The sequence below is a fragment of the Dermacentor albipictus genome, chromosome 1 (assembly GCF_038994185.2).
Source record: "Dermacentor albipictus isolate Rhodes 1998 colony chromosome 1, USDA_Dalb.pri_finalv2, whole genome shotgun sequence".
Taxonomy (NCBI): Eukaryota; Metazoa; Arthropoda; class Arachnida; order Ixodida; family Ixodidae; genus Dermacentor; species Dermacentor albipictus.
In genome coordinates this window covers 494,854,269-494,873,748 of record NC_091821.1, presented here as the reverse complement: position 1 = coordinate 494,873,748, position 19,480 = coordinate 494,854,269, and the positions used below count along the sequence as shown (strand labels likewise).

The window sequence follows — 19,480 nt, the reverse complement described above, 5'->3', positions numbered from 1 at the left end:
GTACAAGCAGGCACACAAAGATTTGTTGGCCAGTTGCCTACTCCTAAAGGTCATGTACTACTTAGCAGCTGTTGCAGAGATGCTTAAAAGAATTTGTGAGCAGTTTAATACCTGAGTGGACTGGCAGCTCAGTCTGTTTCAAACAACAATTAGTTAAAAGCTTCTGTGTTGCCCTGATGTTTTTAAGAGCTGTTTTTGACTGCTCCACGTTTCTTAGCTGTGTGCATACAGGCCAGGCTGTTCTTGCTTATATGAATATTTTTGAATAAGTGAAAAAGATTGGCTTTTGTTTTGTTTTTCAGGTGCCTTGTGAGCTCTCACCCAAGCACCACATTCCAGAGGTCTGCTGTGAGCAGACGTGGCAAATTGAAGTAACGTCCAGATAATCCAATAAACTGTTCGTAGTTTCAGACAAACCTTTGCAAAGTATAGTCAAAACTTTCTTTTAAAAGTGCAAGCACTGATCCAACCTGATCTTTCTATCCAAAAATTACATTTTATTATAGTGACAAAGACATAACTAGAACAGCAGCACTGCAGTGAGGAACGCACAGTGGTACTCCAAGTGTTATACTGAAATAATCTATGAAGTCTAACTACGTTGTAATTTTAGAACAAATTGGCATGAATTTCTGTGCCATAGCAGAGTTTCAATCCGTGCGCTGCATCATGTAGGGAACAGTAACATTACAATGAAAACCAATGCAAAACTTTTTAACTCAGGAAAAGTTTATAAAAATAAAATGTGCACACGGAACTCTTCATCTATGCATGTCTACGTAAAATACAGGATTTAATCACTGCGGCCATATAAAGGATGCATAAAGGTACGACACACGAAGGAAACATAAAAGCAGTGGCCAAATTTCAACATGGAGGAAACATAAAGTACTGTAACATAAGGGATACACAAAGGGAGGACACACGAAGGAAACATAAAAGCAGTGGCCAAATTTCAACATGGAGGAAACATAAAGGACATTTTCTCATGTGAACTGCGGGAAACATACAGTAAGCATAAAGGGCATAACCATTTTCATAAGGGTTGTCCCGCAACAATATTCGTCATCTGCCTTGCTTGCGTTTCCTTTCGTGAAAACTCGGCGCTCGCTACTTTCCGGTCGAGGATGCTGTGTCAAGCTGATAACGCGCAAGCCCTTCGTCAATGGGAAGTACCGGGTTCGCAGCGTTAAAGAAATGAAAGCGGGCAAGACAAATGACGAATATTGTTGTGCGACAAGATAAGCCCCAAAGGGCGTAATTTTTTATAGAAGGAATGAAGGAAGGAATAACTTTATTGAATGGGGGTGGGGTGAAATGCTAAGAGCTCGATGGCTGCGGCCCCAAGTCCAGGGCTCCACTGGCTGTTGCCGCCTGCCTGGCGTGATCCAAAAGCGCAAGCAGCACCTCCGGGTCAGAGGTGCCGAGTTGTGCCGCCCATTGTTCCAAAGTGTTCGATAACTGAAATTTGCCTAAAAAGGTATTTGGAAATAGTGGTCCATTTTGGCAGCCCCACGAAATGTGATATAGCGATGGCGAGCCGCCACACCACGGACACACCACACCATACAGCGTTGAAAAAGTTTTGTTTAAGCTTTGTAGGATTGGAAAGACCCCCGTTTGAATTCTGCGGAGGTCTATGGCGTCCTCCCCTTCTAATGATTTGTGGGGAGTGCTGTATTTTTGTCACATGCCACGCTGGTGAGCAAGAATATCGCGAGGGGCCATTCGGGATTGGTTGTTGTCCTGCTCGCTTGGCTCCTCCTGGAATGTTTGGGGGGATTGACAGTCCGGTCGAGGCTCTGTTCGGTTTGTGAGCCCTCGAACAAAAGCGTCCGCACTCTAGTTTCCCTCCAGGCCTGTGTGTCCCAGACACCAGATCAACTTGTATTCGTTTGTCAATATCCCGCCTAGAAAATTTTTAACTTTATCGGGAGGCGGCCGTTCAGAAAGAAACAGCATGCATCCTGCGAGTCGGAGATGATAATCGTGTGTGGTTCCTTGCTCCGTTCTTGCTCTTTTATTGCCTAAGTAATGGCAAAGCATTCCACCTTGGCGATCGAGGACGTGTACAGGGAGGCACTCAACATTCTCCTGTCGCTGCCAATTACGGTTGCTACGGCCCGTCTCCAGTTGTACCTGAAAGCCTCCACATACAACACATTTGTTTTGTTTTTTAGGCGTTTATGGAGCCAACTTACTCTCTCCTCTCTCCACTTTTTGTTTTGGTTTGGGTCAATATTCTTGGGCAGGAAGCGACCGAGATCTTGCATCGGACGGGATCCGGGATTGCTACCAATACCTCGTCCAGGTAACAGGGGGTACGGTGGAAAGCCCACCCTTGCGAGTATCTCTCTCCCCACCATCGCCTGGCTTAGACGACTTCCCTGCGCGGTCAGTACCGCCGTCTTTAGCTCGGAGTAAGTATTATGTATTCCGAGCTCTAATAGTTTTTGGGTTGGTGTGCCTACCGGCAGCCCCAGGGCCACGTTGTGGGCGCTCCTAATGATAGAATCAATGTTTGCTTCTTCACTTTTGTTTGTTGTGTGGAAAGGTAAACTGTAGGTTATCTTACTCACTACAGGGGCCTGTACTAATCTAATTGTGTTCGCTACCTTCATTCCCTTTTTTGTGATACGTTATTCTTTGTATCATTCTGGCAACTTGTTTCGTCGCTGATTTTAACATGCTTATTGTGTGGTCTGCTCTTCCCTTCCTCTGAACCCAGTAACCCAGAATTCTTGCAACGGTTACCTGTTTTATTTTGAATCCTTCAATTTGTATGTCTACGTCTCCATTACTTTTGTATCTTTTTTCATGTACCCTGATAATTCCGGATTTACCTGGGGCACAACTGTGCCCGCTGGCCCTGGCGAAATTTTCAGCTGCTGTTGCAGCCTCTTGGAGTGTCTGCTCCTTGCTAGCCAGGCATCTGCGCGTTGCCCATAAAGTGATATCATCTGCATATAAGGTGTATCTCAACTGCGGTACATCATCGAGGGCCCGCGCGAGCCCTCTCATGGCAATATTAAAGAGCAGAGGAGAGATGATGGCTCCTTGAGGGTTACCTTTGTCTGGCATCTGATAAGGTTGCGACGTGACTTGTGCTGCGCTTATTGTAGCACTCCTCCCTGTTAGGAAAGCCCTTATGTAATTGAAGGTGTTTTCACCACATCCGATGTTGTTTAATTTGGATAGGATGGCCTTCTGCGAGATATCGTCGAACGCTCCTTTTAGATCAAGGGATAGTATTAAATGCTCTCCTCCTTTTGGTACGGAGCTCCAGACTTCCTCTTGTAATAGGAGGAATGCGTCCTGAGTGCAGAGGCTACTGCGGAAACACAGCATAGTGGCTGGGGATGCGCCCTGGTCCTCTATGAAGTTTTGAAGGCGAGTATGAATAATCCGTTCTAAAGGCTTCCCTATGCACGACGACAGAGATATTGCTCTCAGTGGCTGCAGGGATGGCTTCATCTCAAATTTTGGTATCATTATAATTGTGGCTTCTTTCCATTCATCGGGGATCTTCCCTTTGAACCAATAGTGCTCGTAAAAATGGTTGTCACTGCCTTTGTGAACTTATTGCGTTTGTAATTTGGTCTGCACCAGGGGTAGTATTTCTTTCGGCCGCATGAGCTGCCGCAAACACCTGTCCCTTGGTTAACGGGGCGTCGAGGCTCTCGTTTTTTACACCCATGTAGTTAATTGGACTCCTGGTAGTATTGGTGTCTTCGACGGTGTATCTGTCTATTTCCTGATCCGTATCCGGAAACTCGTCCGTGATTCTCTGTAATGCTCTGCTCGTCACCGATTTTGATTTTTCTGGGTCGAGCATGTTTCTCAGCATGACCCAAGTTTTTGCGGTGCTCAGGGTGCCCTGTGGCGAACTGCAGAACTGGATCCATCCCTCGGATGAAATTTTGTTAGCGTATTCATTCACCTCTTCCGCTAGAGCAGCGATTCTTCGGAGGAGGTTCCTATTCAATCTCTGGTTTTTCCACCTCTTCAGCAGACTGCGCCTGCTCTCCGACAGGTGGGGCAGGTGCCTGTCTTCTGCAGACGTCTCTGCTGTTCTTGCGATGCGTTTATATGCTTGTTTGTGTGACAATCTTATGCACTCTGACCAGTCCCTCATCGACTCCGGTGCGGAGTCGGGTGGGGGACCGTGTCGTCGGAACCTTTCCCAGTCAGTGATCACCACGTCCCCTATGACGCTGTGTAGTTTGGGAGTCGGGAGTGAAATGCTGACTATGTAGTGATCACTTCCTAGGTTCTCTTCGAGGTTTGTCCCCTTGGCGTCCTTAACATTACGTGTAAAGGTGAGGTCTGGGAACGTGTCTCTACTTACGCTGTTACCCATCCTCGTAGGCGTGCTGGGGAGCATAATTAGGCTCAACGCTAGTTTGGATATGGCTTATACGAGACGCGTTCCCTTGGCAGAATCCCTCGGATAACCCCAAATGGTGTTGGGTGCGTTAAAATCTCCCAACACCACGAGTCTGTCTCTGGCCCCAGCAATCTTCACTGCCTCCGTAAGGACTTCTGCAAAGTCATATTTTCTATCTTTAGGAGGCCTGTATAGATTTACTATCACATGTCCTTGCACTGCCTCTCTTCAGAGGAAGGAGGCTAATTATTTGATGATTGATCTATAGACTTTCTATATGTCTGCCCTAGCTGCAATTTTTATAGAGCGTATTCAAACAAATGTACGTCCTTAGGGGTGTATATTGGCCACACAACGATAATCGTCATCTGTCGTACTTGCATTTCCTTAAACGCTGCGCTCACTACTTTCCTGTCGAGAATACTCTGTCGTGCTGATAACGCGCATGCCGTTCATGACTTACAAGTACCGGGCTCGCAGCGTTAAAGAAAGGAAATGTGGGCAAGACAGATGACGAGTACTGTTGTGTGGCAAGATACGATCCGGAGGGTGTAGTTTTGCTTAAGAGTGAGCTACACTCTAAAGAAAAGCTTAGACCCCTTGGGTTGTATTTTATCCCCAAACACTCGGCGTTATCTAGCGCCGCCGCTGCGAAACCTGTGCGTGACTTAAGAAATGTATGGCGCGCCTGTGCGTGCGAACGCTGAGAAACGCATCATGTGGAAGCCAGGCTCCTCTCGCTCTTCTTTCTAGATGTGCCGCGCTATTTGGTTTCACTGTGGAGAAGTGCGCGCGTGCCCTCCGAGAAGAGAAGCGTGGGTCGCTGATGCCTGCGAGCGATGAGAATTCTTCCGGCGCCTACTCATTGACCCAGGCTGACGAGATGTTCATTGAGAAGCGGCTTATATAGGCAGGGCATTACTGGTGCAGCTTTACGGTCTTTATATTATTCTACAGTACACTTGATGGGAAGCTCGACGCTACTTGGGCTGCCAGGGAAACGCTGCGTGTTTTTCTTGTCTATGACGCCGAAGCATTTGTCAAGATATCTCAGGAATTGTTTGCATCTGATCTGAAATGACTCCAATGCCTTGGCTTCAAGTGCTTGCATTGTCAGGTTTGCAGTCGCGACCATTGCGGTAGAGTACGCCATTCTACAAAAAAGTACGTATTGGACAAGTAAAACCGTACCAAGGCACAGCTCAGTGAAGTCCAACGGGGTGCGAGCCTGTAATGCCGGGTCGTTGTGAAGCAAGTGCGTAGAGGCTTCGACGGCAACATCGACTTGGACGCTTGTGAAAATATAGCATAGGTCGAATGGCACGAGTACGTCATATTCATCTACAGCACTTAGTGGTACACACAATTCCCGAAGAGAAAGTCCCAGGAAAACACTTCAGAGATACCTTTCCAAGCCTGCATGAACATGTATGGTCGGATGTCTGTGCGACAACAAACGTTCGAACAATAGAATACCAGATGGTATCGCGTTGAACGTTTGACTACAGCAATGTGGACATTTCTGTTGATGTCCATCACCAGCCACATTGTGCTTACGTGGGGTAATTTGTTTTATCTGCACCAGCTTTTAATCTGTAATGAGCAGCGTAGTCATTGAATTCGCAGCCTGAATTGGAAATTATCACGATCTAATCGCTTCGCGCAGGAACTGAACCGTAAGCGTACTCGTGTACAACCAACGCAATGCAACCTCGGAACATCTAAGTGCTACTCGTTCTAAAACATATGCGTCAGCTACGAGCTTCGTTTTAACGCGTTTCAAGTCTTGAAATTACCATTATATCTACGTTGGGCTCCTGTAGAGGCTGATAGCGTCGCTTAACACAGTGATCACTCTGGTCAGTGAACCAGCAAGGTCCATATAAGCTTTGTCTTTTGGCATTGCATTTTTTCTATGTAAAGCAGGAATGCCCTAACAGAATTTCAAAGAAAGAGTGCAACGGCTATTTCTCGGAGCCCATTTTCGTAAAACTGGTGAGTTTGTCGTAGATGACGGTACGAACAAGACAGAAAAAAAAGAGTTTGCTTCTCGTTGCGATTTCAAAAGTCTGAATTACGTATGCTTATGTATAGTGGCTAAGCGACCGATTTGGTCGCCATCTTTAACGAAAACAATTTCACAAGCGAACGCAGCAATAATAGTGCGCATGTTCATACCGTATGGTCATGCGATACGCTGTACAAGAGACAGATCTACAAAAGAGCAGCTATCACTGAAATCCACAATCCTCCGCCAGCAGGTCGACCACCCGAAAAATCTGATTCACACTTTACAGTAAGCTGTTATTTCAGTGGTTGGTGCTAACTGCGTACAATAAACCATCAGAACGGTACGCACACTGTTAGGATTATTGCTTATGTTCCTAACTAATTATTGCTTCTAAAGAAAGCTTACAATTACAGTGCAAATGTTGCAAAAAGCGCACATTCGTCAGAGTTTTTAGAAATACACAACTGATTTCCGAGGCTGATTGCAGGATCAAACACACGCACACACACGTCCCGCTGTGTGCTCCGTCCGCCTCGAAGTAAGCAGAAACGCCCGGCCATTGGCGACCTAAGTTGCTTCAGTACCTCGCGTACTACAGCTCCCCAAGAAAAAGATACCTTCATACAAAATATGTAGCCCTCCACTAACCCGACAAAAGTCACCAGAAACTACAACTAAGCGTATACCTGGAATAGAAGAGGTAGCGCGCGCGCAAGCTGATTTTCGACATTCCGCAGCTGTAGCAGATTATCTAAGTTGAGTGTAACTCTATTCCAAGGCTGTAGCTCAAAAATGATCGGCCACACTCTAACTCTCTCTCTAACAATTTTAACACCCTTAAGGGTGTAAATGACTTGTCCCATGGGTGACACCCTTTTTGGGTGTATTGCTACACCCCAAGCAACGGGATGCAAATTAACACCCCACAAAAGAAGGGGTGTTAATATGACGTCACCTCGCCTATGGGTGTAAAACAAACAAACGCCCTTTCTATATGGGGTGTAACACAGACACACCCCTTTCAATATGGGTGTAGCATGGACAACACCCTTCCAAAAGGGTGTTATCCCTGCAAGTATTTTAGCGTTCACTACAGCCATGTAGTTAATGGGCAGACTAGCTGTTGTGAACGCTGCCTAGCCTTAGCTATGGTACTACCTTGTTCAGTATGAGCCAGAATCTGTGAGGCGTCCTCATATTGCGCTTCTGGTCCGTCATGTGGTAGCATAACGTGCGACCCTTTCAGGCAAACAATTTAAGGTTTCGCCATTGCAGCAAGGCACACAGGCCATGCTTTTCGTAATCTTCCTCTGCAGTGATAGTATACTGCCGGCAGGATGCAGAGCGCAATAACAATGCGCGCTGCACTAAGGACACAGGATCTCCCGCACCTTCGTGCACCAGTACTTATAACCCCGTGGAAACAGCACACAGCCAAAAGCACGGATGCATTTAAGAAATAATTTAAAACCTCCACTTTTCTTGGTCAAAAATTTGCGCAACACCAGCTCGACCAGGAGGGAAAGAGAACACAGCTCGTTGTTGTAGCTCATATTGAATGCAATAGAGCGCAAGCAATGCATGGATTGGCGACGGTAACAAATGCAGTACTAGAGAAGCATACGTTTGCCTGTCAAGAAGTTTTTTGCCGTTTTAAGCACACATGTTATACCTCTATTCATCGAAGTTGTCATTTATCCCCACGGGATGCTTCTACTAGTACTTTCACACATATGACTTAAAGGTAGCACTGAAAGCCAAAGAACAAAGTGCTTCCACGCCGAATAATGTTTCAGCATTTACGAACAAAACAGCATGTGTAGCTGTGCATGCTGCTCAATATATAAGCATGCACTATTTCCTGAAATATATGTATGCTCCATTTACTGCCAGTGACCTGCTTATACCCAATAATTTAGTTTATTTTTCACCATATGCTTGCATAGAATATTCCACAGGCATTGTAAGTTAAGCTACCAGAATAACAATCAGCTAGTCTAAGGTTATGTAATTGAACAAAATCATTGTATAATTTGTGACGAAATGGCAGAAGTATTTATTTCATTAAAGAGAAATGGTTACATAATAATGTTTGCACATTTTAAGTGTAAGAAGGAAAATAAGGAGTAAAACCATACCAATACAAAGACATAAGCACCGAATAATGGCACAGGCTTGCTCAATTAAATTTTAAGCAGAAGTTTTTTTTAATTAACCTGATTACGAACTATTACATGTTTTCATTCGAAAAGCACTGCATCTTATTATAAAGCACAAAAATAACCGGTGACATAAGTAAGAACAAGTCTGAGTCTGTCTTTAACACAAGGATAGAAAGTTGGGCGAGTTGGTACAGTAACATGATCTTGGATTGTAGCGCGAAGTGACACGGACACAGACTAGAAGCAGAGAGGATGAGCGCTAACTCTCAACTAAATGTTTATTGAAACGAAGAACATATATATAGGTGACTGCAAAAAAACCGCAGCACATCTAAATGAATATTCAATACATAGTAGTAACATGACGACGACAAACAAAAGCCATCAGCCATCAACTGCGTGGCAAATCTGAGTGCAAGCTATTCTCTTATCAAGTATACCTGTAGGCATTGCGACCAATGTGCTCCCAAGATGTGTGAGGCATTAGTCATTGCAGAGTTGTAAGGACATGACAATCCTAGGTTGATTATGTTCTTGAGGCTTTTCCTCACTTTCCATCTTTTGAAACGTGTATACTTTACTCACGAAAACAAAAATGCTACAACTGGCGTGTGATAATCTTTGCGTCTTATTTCCTAGCAGCTCACTGAAACGAGCCATGATGACAAATTCAAATGCCGTTACCTTATTAGACATTCAAATTTCTTAAACACAAACAAAACCAGATAGGCATTAGAGTGAGCATCACTTAAATACATTACACTGGTTTAAAGTTATTGCACCACTTTGTGCCAGGTAAAAATGTTAGAAACATCAAAAATGTTAAGATTCTACGGCCAACCATGAAAACTAAATAAAAAAATCATTAAGCTTTCTTAAACGGGTACAGGAGCTTTACAACTGGCCGTCTTGGTGATGGACACGCAGATAGATGAGCAGCCATTCCACTGAGACGAGAATGTTGAGGGCTTCGCATGGAAGTCTGCGAGACACTGCACAGTAGTTCTTGGTCCAGGTGAAGGAGGTTGCTTGCATACACATCTGGGCCACCATACTGAATGCATGGTGTTACCGGAACCTTTTCCCCCTGCATTGTGGTAAAAAAGCATGGTTACGTTTATACGATATTTAATATGCAAAAAAACGAAGTGAGGCATGCAGACAGGACACTAGAGTAGAGAAGTGAACATGAACACGAAAAACATGAAAAATTTCGTTAAATTGTTTCATTAGATAAAATTTTTATACTATGTGTCATTCATTATGAGGGTTCATAACTGCAACATATTTAATATATAAGCAGGTAGAATTATCAGCTTGGTCAGTTTGCACAAGCTCGTTTGAGGCAAGAAATCGAGTTTCACAAACACAACCTAAACATTCTTGATTGAAAAAGGAACACCTCAGATGACATGCACTCCTGTGAGTGGGAATTGCACAGTTCAAGAAAAACAAATTAAAACTCACAGACCGAAAGCGAAATAATTGATAGCTTTTAGTAGCACAAGGGCATCTTTGGCCAATGAGCGCCAAGTCTATACTGCAAAAGATAAACTTAGTGCATCTTTACAAAGCAAATATATAAAGATGACTAATGCCTCTCTGCACTGCAGTTGCTTTGCTCTAGCGTGAAGTCATTTTAATGCATGCACACGTACATACACACGCTACACCCAAGTGTAACAGCTGCAGAATTAAAATTAGGCAGCAACAAAGTCGCAACCTTTAACCATTGATCCCAAGCTGTACTAGTGACTGGAGGTAGTACCAATATCGCCAATGACAAGTCGCACTCTTTCTGCCCGATGATATGCTGCTCTTATTGTCAAAGATGAGTTACAGTCGGCATTGAGGGAAAGCTGCCCTCAAGGGCAGCTCTTATTTTTGTGTTATTTCTAACCAGAGACCAATGAAGTAATACATTTTTAGAATGAGAATGACACCGAAAAATTGAGTACGTAAAAAATTTGGTACATTCTTCCGGAATTAACTTGGGGGTTAACGGCTAAAGAGGCAATCCAGAAACTAGAACAAGTTTTGACGTGTTTGCTACCAGTCAATGCTAGAAAATATGTTGGCATTCTGTAGTTTTGTCCAACAATGCAAAAGGGATTCTTAATAACTGAGGAAATAAATGGAAAAGTATCATGAAGTATATTTCGTGAATGTAATGCAGAATCACTTAACTTCTGTTACTATATAATCTCCACTTGATTAACCTGCACTTTCTGAACTAGTTCAGGAGGTGCTGCATTTCACTACTCATTCCACCAGTTCAACGTGGCAGCAACTGCATGTTGTTATTTGTTTTACTTAGTGCAGGCTTTGCACAGGGCGAGTTCACAGCATTCCCTGCACTTGGCCAAAAGGTAGTGCATGTTTACGCAGCAGGTGTGGTGCCGCTTCTACACGAGTGAGGTGGAGAAATAAGAGTTTCATACAATAATTACTAGAGGGAACTCTGACGTTAGTGTCCACAGGAGATCAAACAAGAACGGCTGTACCAGCATGGAAATTATGGGAAGTACATGGATTTGCCTAAACTTCGTCTGTTTGGCTTCAAACGGCTTTGTGACTTTGTAAACTAGTCATTTTCAACAATAAACTGTGTAATAAATAAATAAACATTAAAATCGTCCGACGACAGGATTCAAACACAGGAACTCTAGAACAGAAGTCTGATATTGAAACCATTAAGCCACGGAGGCATGTAACGACAAGCGAGTGCAACGCCATGATAAATTTATCGCGGGCATACCAGTGCCTAGAGACGCTTGGCGCCTTTCGATTTGGCCACGTGGACAAGCTCAATCGTTGCAATTAATAGCAATTGTGCGTGTTGGCGCCGTCTTCTGCACTTCGAAGAGTACAGACTGCGCTGAAATTTACGACAATAAGATTTATATAGCGTATAATATACGAAGCCAAAAGAACGTCTGAATTCACAAGCACGAATATCAGACAAATTCATGTGCTTCCCATCATTCCCATGGTGGTACGACTCCAGCACCAGAGTTCCCTCTAGTAATTACTGTAAGAAACTATGGCAGAAACAGGAGTAATAAACTAAGTTTTGCTGTCCTATAAATCTTACTGCTCATTAATTCCAAGTTTTAGTGCAGTCACATGTCTAGTAGGCAATTGTGGTATTTTTCATAAACATTGCAAAGCCAACTGTGATGAATGTTCACTATGGTAAATTGTTTATGATCGAGTAGCACAGACTAGTCATATACCTGTACACAAACGCTACTAATTAGGTCCCATGCTATATCATCACCTTACCAAAAACTTCATTTAGTAATACACATGCTGTGATAAGATTTGAGACCACATTGAGATACTGAACAAGGTGAATTCATTATTTTTAAAATGAAGCTCTTGTTCTTCCAAACGAGAAGAAAGGATACTGAGGGTCAAAATTTTTCTGAATCACAGCTGGAAGATGCCAGGGAAGGCACGTGGAAACTTATTTGTAATTTTCTATTTAAATGTAGAAATGATAAAGGGAAATGAAAATGGTAAAAAAAACAACCAGGCATGGGGGGAGAACGAACCTACAGCCTTTGCATTAGGCATGCGATGCACTAACCACTGTGCCACCGAGGCAGCATTCAACCGTCCACAATGGCCCCTCAGATTGTCGACGCTCGAACACGGCCGTAGTACCACAGTGGTTAGTATATCACATGCGTAATGTGAAGGTTATGGGTTCGTTCCCCACCCACAGGTGGATATCTTTTAATTCATTTTCACTTACCTAGAATTTATCATTTCTATACTTCATATAAAAAAACTTAAAACATGTTCCTGTATGCTTTCCTTGGCCTCATTATCTGCTGGCTTTTTCCAGTTCTGTTACTTCCAACACTTATAAATATTCTAATCTGGTAAGTAAACAGTTTTGCATGATGCTGGAATGCATTATAAAACATTATTGCAGGGCCGTGTTATGTAGAATGCCTTACATTGCCCAGGCAAGGTGTATTAATGTCAATCTGAAAAAAAACCTACTCTAAGCTGAAATGCTGAGTACTGCTGTGTGCAAGAGGGTTTAACGAAAACAACTTGTTCAGAAATAAAGCCACCAAACAACGAGGAAATATGAAAACTAGATGAAAATTTGTGCAGTTGCATGTTAAAAATTTAGCACAGCAACATATGAAGATATAATGAAGGAAGCGCGAAGATGGTTTACTTTGGACACACGAGGCAATATACTTGAAAGATGCATATGAGCTTACACGTGGAGAAATATTGTTTATGTATCAGCAGAACTACGAACAGGCCTAGAGCACACTGATACAAGGTGTCGAGCATGTAAATCTTATCATGCCCTTAAGTCAGAGAAACATGGCTGTTTCTGATGATTCGCTAGACATGGCTGGCTCACACAACTTAGCCAAATCTATATATGCCTTGTAATTACCAGGTTGTCTGTATGACATGTGCAAGCTTTAAATATGTACAAGTGCCACGTAGCTGGACAACACCAAGGTAATGTCGTTTGCCATGGTTTTGAGGAAGTGAAACCAATTGCTGCATTTTTCTAATTAGGTAATTAGTTATTAACAATTATTCAACTGCTCAAATATTTTATTCAAAGCAAAAGCGTCAGTGCGAAAATTGTAGAGCATCCTGAAAAATTCCCAATCCAGCTTTCTACTGCTCAGTAGGTGCAACAAATTTTTTTTTTCAAGCTTGAAAGAAGCCAGTGAACACATGCAAGTAGTGCCATGCAACTAACCGCTCCTGCACCTGAACACCATTTGGCTCCTCCTTTCGTGCTTGAAAAAAACTTTTTGAAAAGAATATTTTAGAAATTGATTAATTATTATTGACTATGTTTTAGGCAAAATGCATGAAATAGTGTGACTGCCACTTCCATTTTCGGCGACATGAATTGACTCCATCCAAATCCAGCTATACATGGTGCGTGTTTTGAGCTGGTTCTGTAATTTAGGCTAGTTTTGACTAATTGAAGCTTCGCACCCTAATAATGGAGTCAGCCTCAAAAGAAATTGGTACATAAACGGTCGCTGTCAGTACTCCATACTCCTCTAACTTAGTGCAAAGTGCTTGTGAGCCAAGAAGTTGGTAGTTCTAAGCGGTATTTCTCATTTTGACCTGGTGTTATAGCCCACTTACTATGATGCCATGCTGCTCAGTCATGCTGGTCCCAGCTTCAATCTAGGCCATGGCAGCTGCCCTCCAATGAGGGTAAAATGCAATAACGCTTATGCACTTAGATTCAGGTGTATATTAAAGAAGCCAGGTTCCCAAAACTTTAGGTTTTGTAATGTAAAAGCCCATAATTTAATTTTAAAATTTAAAGGTGCTTTATTAGGAGCAGGGGCATCATTTTGAGCTTTTACTGCACTGCCATGGCACCAAGAAGCTCCAAGTAAATAAAAACAATTTCTTAGACAATGTACATATCTTGCAAACATTTACAAACACTTCTCTGCATGCACTTCTGTTGCTGTTATATTTAGATCCGTATGCCAAGGCGGGTTATGATGTCAGAACATGTTTCAAACTTTTTTTTACCGCTTTAAAGTTGGTTATTTTACATCTCACTGTGTGTCGAACGCACATTTCAGTGCATCAATTTCTTCAGAAAGCGCACTCCTCTTTATTTATTTGTGCATGTAAAAAGGGTTCAGAAGAACTGCTTTCTGAAGGTCTGTATAACAAGCAAAAAACAATTCTATATAGGCTGCACAAAGAGAAAGGATTGGTTTATAAATATGTTATCTAATTCTTAAAAAAAGAGGCAGCTGTCAGTATTCTGTTCCAAAGTAAAAATTGCCCCTACCTGGCTCTGCTTCATTTTCCGATGTTGATGGTCCATTCGGGGGCACTCAACTGATAGGCTGCACTTTGGCGATGTCGGGTGTGCTGTCACCAGGCCCAAGGTCGATCGACATCCTCACCAAAAGTCGAGTCCAAACGCTATAAAAGAAATATCCCATCATTTTGCTATCAGTTTTGTCATCTTGCGTGTTTCACACACGGCCGTCAGTGAAATATTTCGTCACTTTGATACGGAAAGAAATTCAAGCATTTTCTGGCAGCCAAGCTGATGATGATGATGCGTGGTGTTTTATGGCGCAAGGGCCAGGTTTGACCAAACAGCGCCATGACAAGTGGTAATGTTGACGATGTATTATGGATGATGTGACTTGGCTGTGAACTGGCCTAAAAATTGTCGCTGTAAAGTGCGTAAAATCTACGTGCTATAAAATTATGGTGATGACAAATGACGAATACTATGAACATTAAAATCTATCGTGGAAGAATGATGCAAAATAGAAAATATATAGGATGGTAAAATTACTTGGAGCACTGCTGCCTCGCCAGAGCCCTTGAAACACAAGGGCCTAGAGGCATGTGCTATACGAAAGAGCTATCACAGTGGCATCCTCTGAAGAGAGGGCGGCAGCCAAGCTGAATACACAGTAAATGGAGAACATTAAAGAGCAAACGCAGTTGTCACATTAGATTGATCAAGTACAGCAGAAATGGAAAATAAATCAGTGATACTGTGTCTGTTGGCGTTGAATGCAAGAAACGTAAAAACAGGAACTTGCAGCCACGCCACTTTGAATTTCCCGCGTTTGCTACACCTCACAAGTTTGGCATCGTTCGGTACTCGGGGATAGTAACCGCTTAAAATCAAGACGAACGAGCGTCGGCATAAATTAACAGGATAATTAACCGGGCAATATTGGCGCATAAAACAACTCACGTAGCGAAGCTACTGTCAATTACCCGATGACGCATCTGCGGGCGGTGCGGTTCGGGCGAATAATTCGAAAAGGAATGAGAGTTTCACTTGTTTCACGCCTACTAAGCTAAGACAGAATTTGAGTTTCTTACCAAACTATACTGGATATTTACGCTCCGAATAAAACGCTGAAAATTTTGTTACGTCACATTGCATACGTATGAGTGAGGAAATTGCTTTTATTGTGTTCTGCCCAGAAGGCATGTAGCAGCAACCACTCTCATGCAACAAAAGCATGAAAGTGGTACTCATATGACACCGAAAACAAACATACAGCGCCAACGTTACGCCCCTTGGAGTTGGAACTAAGCACAATCAAGCCAGTTAGTTTTCTAGCTTTCATAACGCCATGAACACGACCAAACATCGAGCGAAAATACTCTCTGCTCTCGAAAATTAATACCGCTTCCATTTATATACCTATCGCTGCCACAAGCAAAAGTCAGTGGACTAGCTGTCCACAAGCCGCAGATTAGACTGACAGCAACATATCACGGTAACGTAAAACAATTTCCACGCTGACTCAGCAGCCGCGGTGTGCTCTAAGTGCCAAAGTTCTCGTTTGCCGCTCGAAATTCACACCATCATGACGGGCACTGCATCTTTCACATGAAATATTGCACGCTTTGCTCCGGAGCTCAATAGGAGGGCGAAAAGCATTTGCACGTACCTGAAATCCGCATGCCGGAAACCCGTCGACGCTTCCGAGAACGGGGCACACAGCCATACACCCGTACGGCGGCTTGACTTGGACGTGAGGCACTTCTATCAAACATTTCACATGCGACATGTTTCACACCGATTGCGCGAGCACCAGAAAATGACGCAGGCCGCATTGCGACGCCGAGCAGATGTGCAGCCACCGATGAGCTGTGTGCGCGGATTGCAGAGAACAAAACCATACAAAACGTGAGGCGCGAGAAGATGGCGGCTGTCGTTGCGGAGACGAAGCGCACGAAGCAATGAGGCGCGAGTGAATGTTGCCAACTGTTGCTTCCGCGTTATGGCGGCGGTGGTGGCTTTAGTGGCGTGTGTTGCGGTTGTCTAATTTTTTTTATTTCTTTTCCCCAGTCAGTATAGCTAAGATCAGTTCTTTGTTTGAATTTTTAGGTGTGTCGTTTGGCATTATCTTTGTCTTTTTATGCTATTAAGCGGCCAATTATGGTCTCTCAGGTTCGCGCGCGCCAGCTTCGCGCGCAAATCTCAGAGGCCACTCGTTAGACAAGACAACTTGTTAGCAAATGCCGTTATTGTCGTTGTTAACGTTTCATAATCTTTTCTTCAACTGAGATAGAAAGGTAGTGTCCCTTTACCCGGGGTTGGGAGGGGGGCGATCAAGACGGCATCGCTCAGCGGGGGGCGGGGGAGTAGATTGGTGATGGTTCTTATCGCGAAATTCGCGAACCCTGCGATATTTTTTTATAACGGACGCATTTCTATACTTCCCCAACAAGAAAAACCATCCGCCCGTCAGTCCGTACCGCACGATATCTTTCAAAATAGAACCCGCAGCAGCGAGTGAATTCACCTTCGTGCTAGCTCTCGCTTCAACGCGACCGAAGCGGCGAGAACACTGCGCTCACGAAGCTTTCAGCTTTTGCCGCACTATGCGCTTTTCGCAGATCACTTTCAAGATAGGTGTACGCGCGTCTGTTTGCAAAGCGAAGTAAACGGTGAGAACACAGCGCGTGAAGTTTTCAGCAGTGGGCACACTCTGTCCGCAATGCAGTTCGCTTTCAAGATACGGTTCGCGCGGCCGTGCCACAAGCAGCCGCCGCCGGAGAACGGTTGATAATGGTTCGTCGCGGATGAGGAGGGCTAAAGAGCGATAACGGCTCAAAACGAACGGAACGTCACAAGCGCGCCTGGCCCCGCCACCTGCAGTACTTCGCTTGCGCCGCCGACCAGAGCAGCTCGTGTCGCCGCAGCGCTGTCGCTTATACTTGTCGGATCAAGTCTCATAACATTGATGACGACATGGACTGCGTGTCGATGAGGAAGAGTCACAATGCTTACGCACACTTAGACAAATCTGAGAGGAGTTCCTGTGTGATTTTTTTTTTACCGGAAATGTACAGTCAGCGGTAGGACCAAGAGTTGACAATGCCTGTAAGAGGGGTGCCAAGCTTTTTTTTTTTGTGAGAGTCTTGCCCAGCTCCCAAAGATCTGCTCAAGCTAAGACTTGCTGATGGCTGTATGTGTTTTTTTTTTACTGTTGCATGCCCTCGAAGCGCCACAAATCCTGCAGTGTAATGGCATTAGAGCAGTATTCACGTCCAAAGGGAAATGCAGCCGGTAATTGGGCTGCCTAAGGTTTGCTGCCCGGCGGCAGCTGCCCTCCCGTCCCCCGTTTCCGTTGACAAGTTAGGGAGGGGGGGGGGGGGGGTCTAGAGCAATCTTACACCCCCCTGCCCACAGTGGCGTAACCAGAAAATTTTTTCGTGTGAGGGGGGGGGGGTCCCAATTGACCGTGGAGGGCAGAGGAGCGGGGCCATTGCCATAGCAGCGAAAATTTTACTGTTAGTGAGCGTTACAAGTGCCCGGCGTGCCCCACTTGGCTACGCCGCTACTAGCCTCCCCCCCCCCTCCGCAATAGACGCAAATCGAGCTATCAGAACGTGCATGACAAGCATGCATGACATGATATGAAATGTCGAAAAAAATGAAATGGATGTCGTCACATCATCATCATCAGCAGCTTATCTTGACGTCCATCGCAGGACGAAAGCTTCTCCAGTGATCTCCAATACCCCTGTCTTGTGCTAACTGGTTCCACGTGTCTTCAAGTTTCCCGATTCCATCACGTCCACATTATTCTCTGCCGTCCTCGGCTGTGCTTCCCTTCCCTTAGCACCCATTCTGCAACTCCAATAGACCAGCAGTTCTCTCCCTTACGCATTGCAATGTCTGCCCAGCACGACTTCTTCCTCTTAATGTCAACCAGAATATCAGCTATCCCCGTTTGCTCTCTAATACACATCGCTGTCTTCTAGTCTATTATCATCATGCCTAATAATTTTCATTCCATGCTCTGGGAGTGTACCGGCAACAACGGTAATCAAAGCAGCTCCGTTGGCGACGCGTCCATAATCGCGGCTGTTGCCAGAGTAGAAGGCTCGAGCTCCGTTCTACCCGACGCCGCCCCGGATGCGGGAGCCGCCGGGGACCTTCTCCGTAGGCGTCGCCGCCGCTGGGAGGCGGCTATCAGAAGTTCAGAGCTGGCAGACCAGCTCTGGGCCGTCCGGCAAGCCGAAGATGCCGCTCGAGTCCAAGAACTTCGAGCCGTCACCTGAGACCACCACATCAAGAACTGCCGGACTATTCTTTACTAAAGTTTCTTCTTCTTCTTCTTCCATCGCTCGTTGCGCGGTCCTCAACGTCTTCCCAAGCTTCTTTGGTAACTTCCAAGTTTCGGCCCCATACGTTAGTAACGGTAGAAAGCAATGGTTAGCAGTAAGCTCCCTGGTCATGATGTAGTAAAGCCTGCCGTAAGCTCTCCAGCTAATGTTTTATTTTTGTTAAATTCCTTGATCAGAGGCCCCTGCGAGTAATTACTCTCAATAAACGTATTTCTGCGCAGGTTCTAGAGGCTGACTGCCGGCCATGACATTCGTTCTCTCGCCAGGCTGCGGAACATTACTTTTCTCTTCTGCATACTAACTCTCAATCAGACTTACACTTTCTTCGACAAGTTCCTCAAACGTTTATTGCAAATAGGCTGCAGCGTTGCTGAGTATGCCAATGTCATATACAAACCGTAAGTTGGTGAGCTATTTACCGTTAGCCTTCACTCCTAACCATTCCCAGTCTAACTGGTTGCACACCTTTAAGTATTCAGTGATAGCATTGTAAATATTTTGCCATTGATCATATGAAGCCTTTTGCAGATATCTGGCTATGCAAAGTCTGCGCGTTAGTGTCATCCGTTCGATATCAACATTCGTGGGAAACTTCATTTTTGACCACTGTTCGGAGCCAGTGCGCTGCTGCCTAGGTGCCCCGATCTAATCATTCCAGCTACCTGATTCAAGCGCAGGTAGCGCGCGTTTCATGTATAGCCAATATCAACGCCTTAACTGGCAATGTTCATTTATCATATACTGTAAGCTTGTTCACTTACGCCCTTATAA

At 44.5% G+C, this 19,480-nt stretch overlaps 1 protein-coding gene and 1 long non-coding RNA gene across 4 annotated transcripts in view; both read right to left on the bottom strand.

Moving 5' to 3' along the window:
- The window catches only part of LOC135908806 (putative phospholipase B-like 2), a 228,926-nt gene that overhangs the window by 24,286 nt on the left and 185,160 nt on the right, over nt 1-19,480 (bottom strand). The window lies entirely within an intron of this gene.
- Nucleotides 8,434-16,322, bottom strand: LOC135908808 (uncharacterized). The gene is made up of 3 exons (XR_010566430.2): nt 16,021-16,322; nt 14,379-14,515; nt 8,434-9,647 (listed from the first exon to the last, which is right to left on the bottom strand). It is a non-coding gene; the product is annotated as an uncharacterized lncRNA (long non-coding RNA).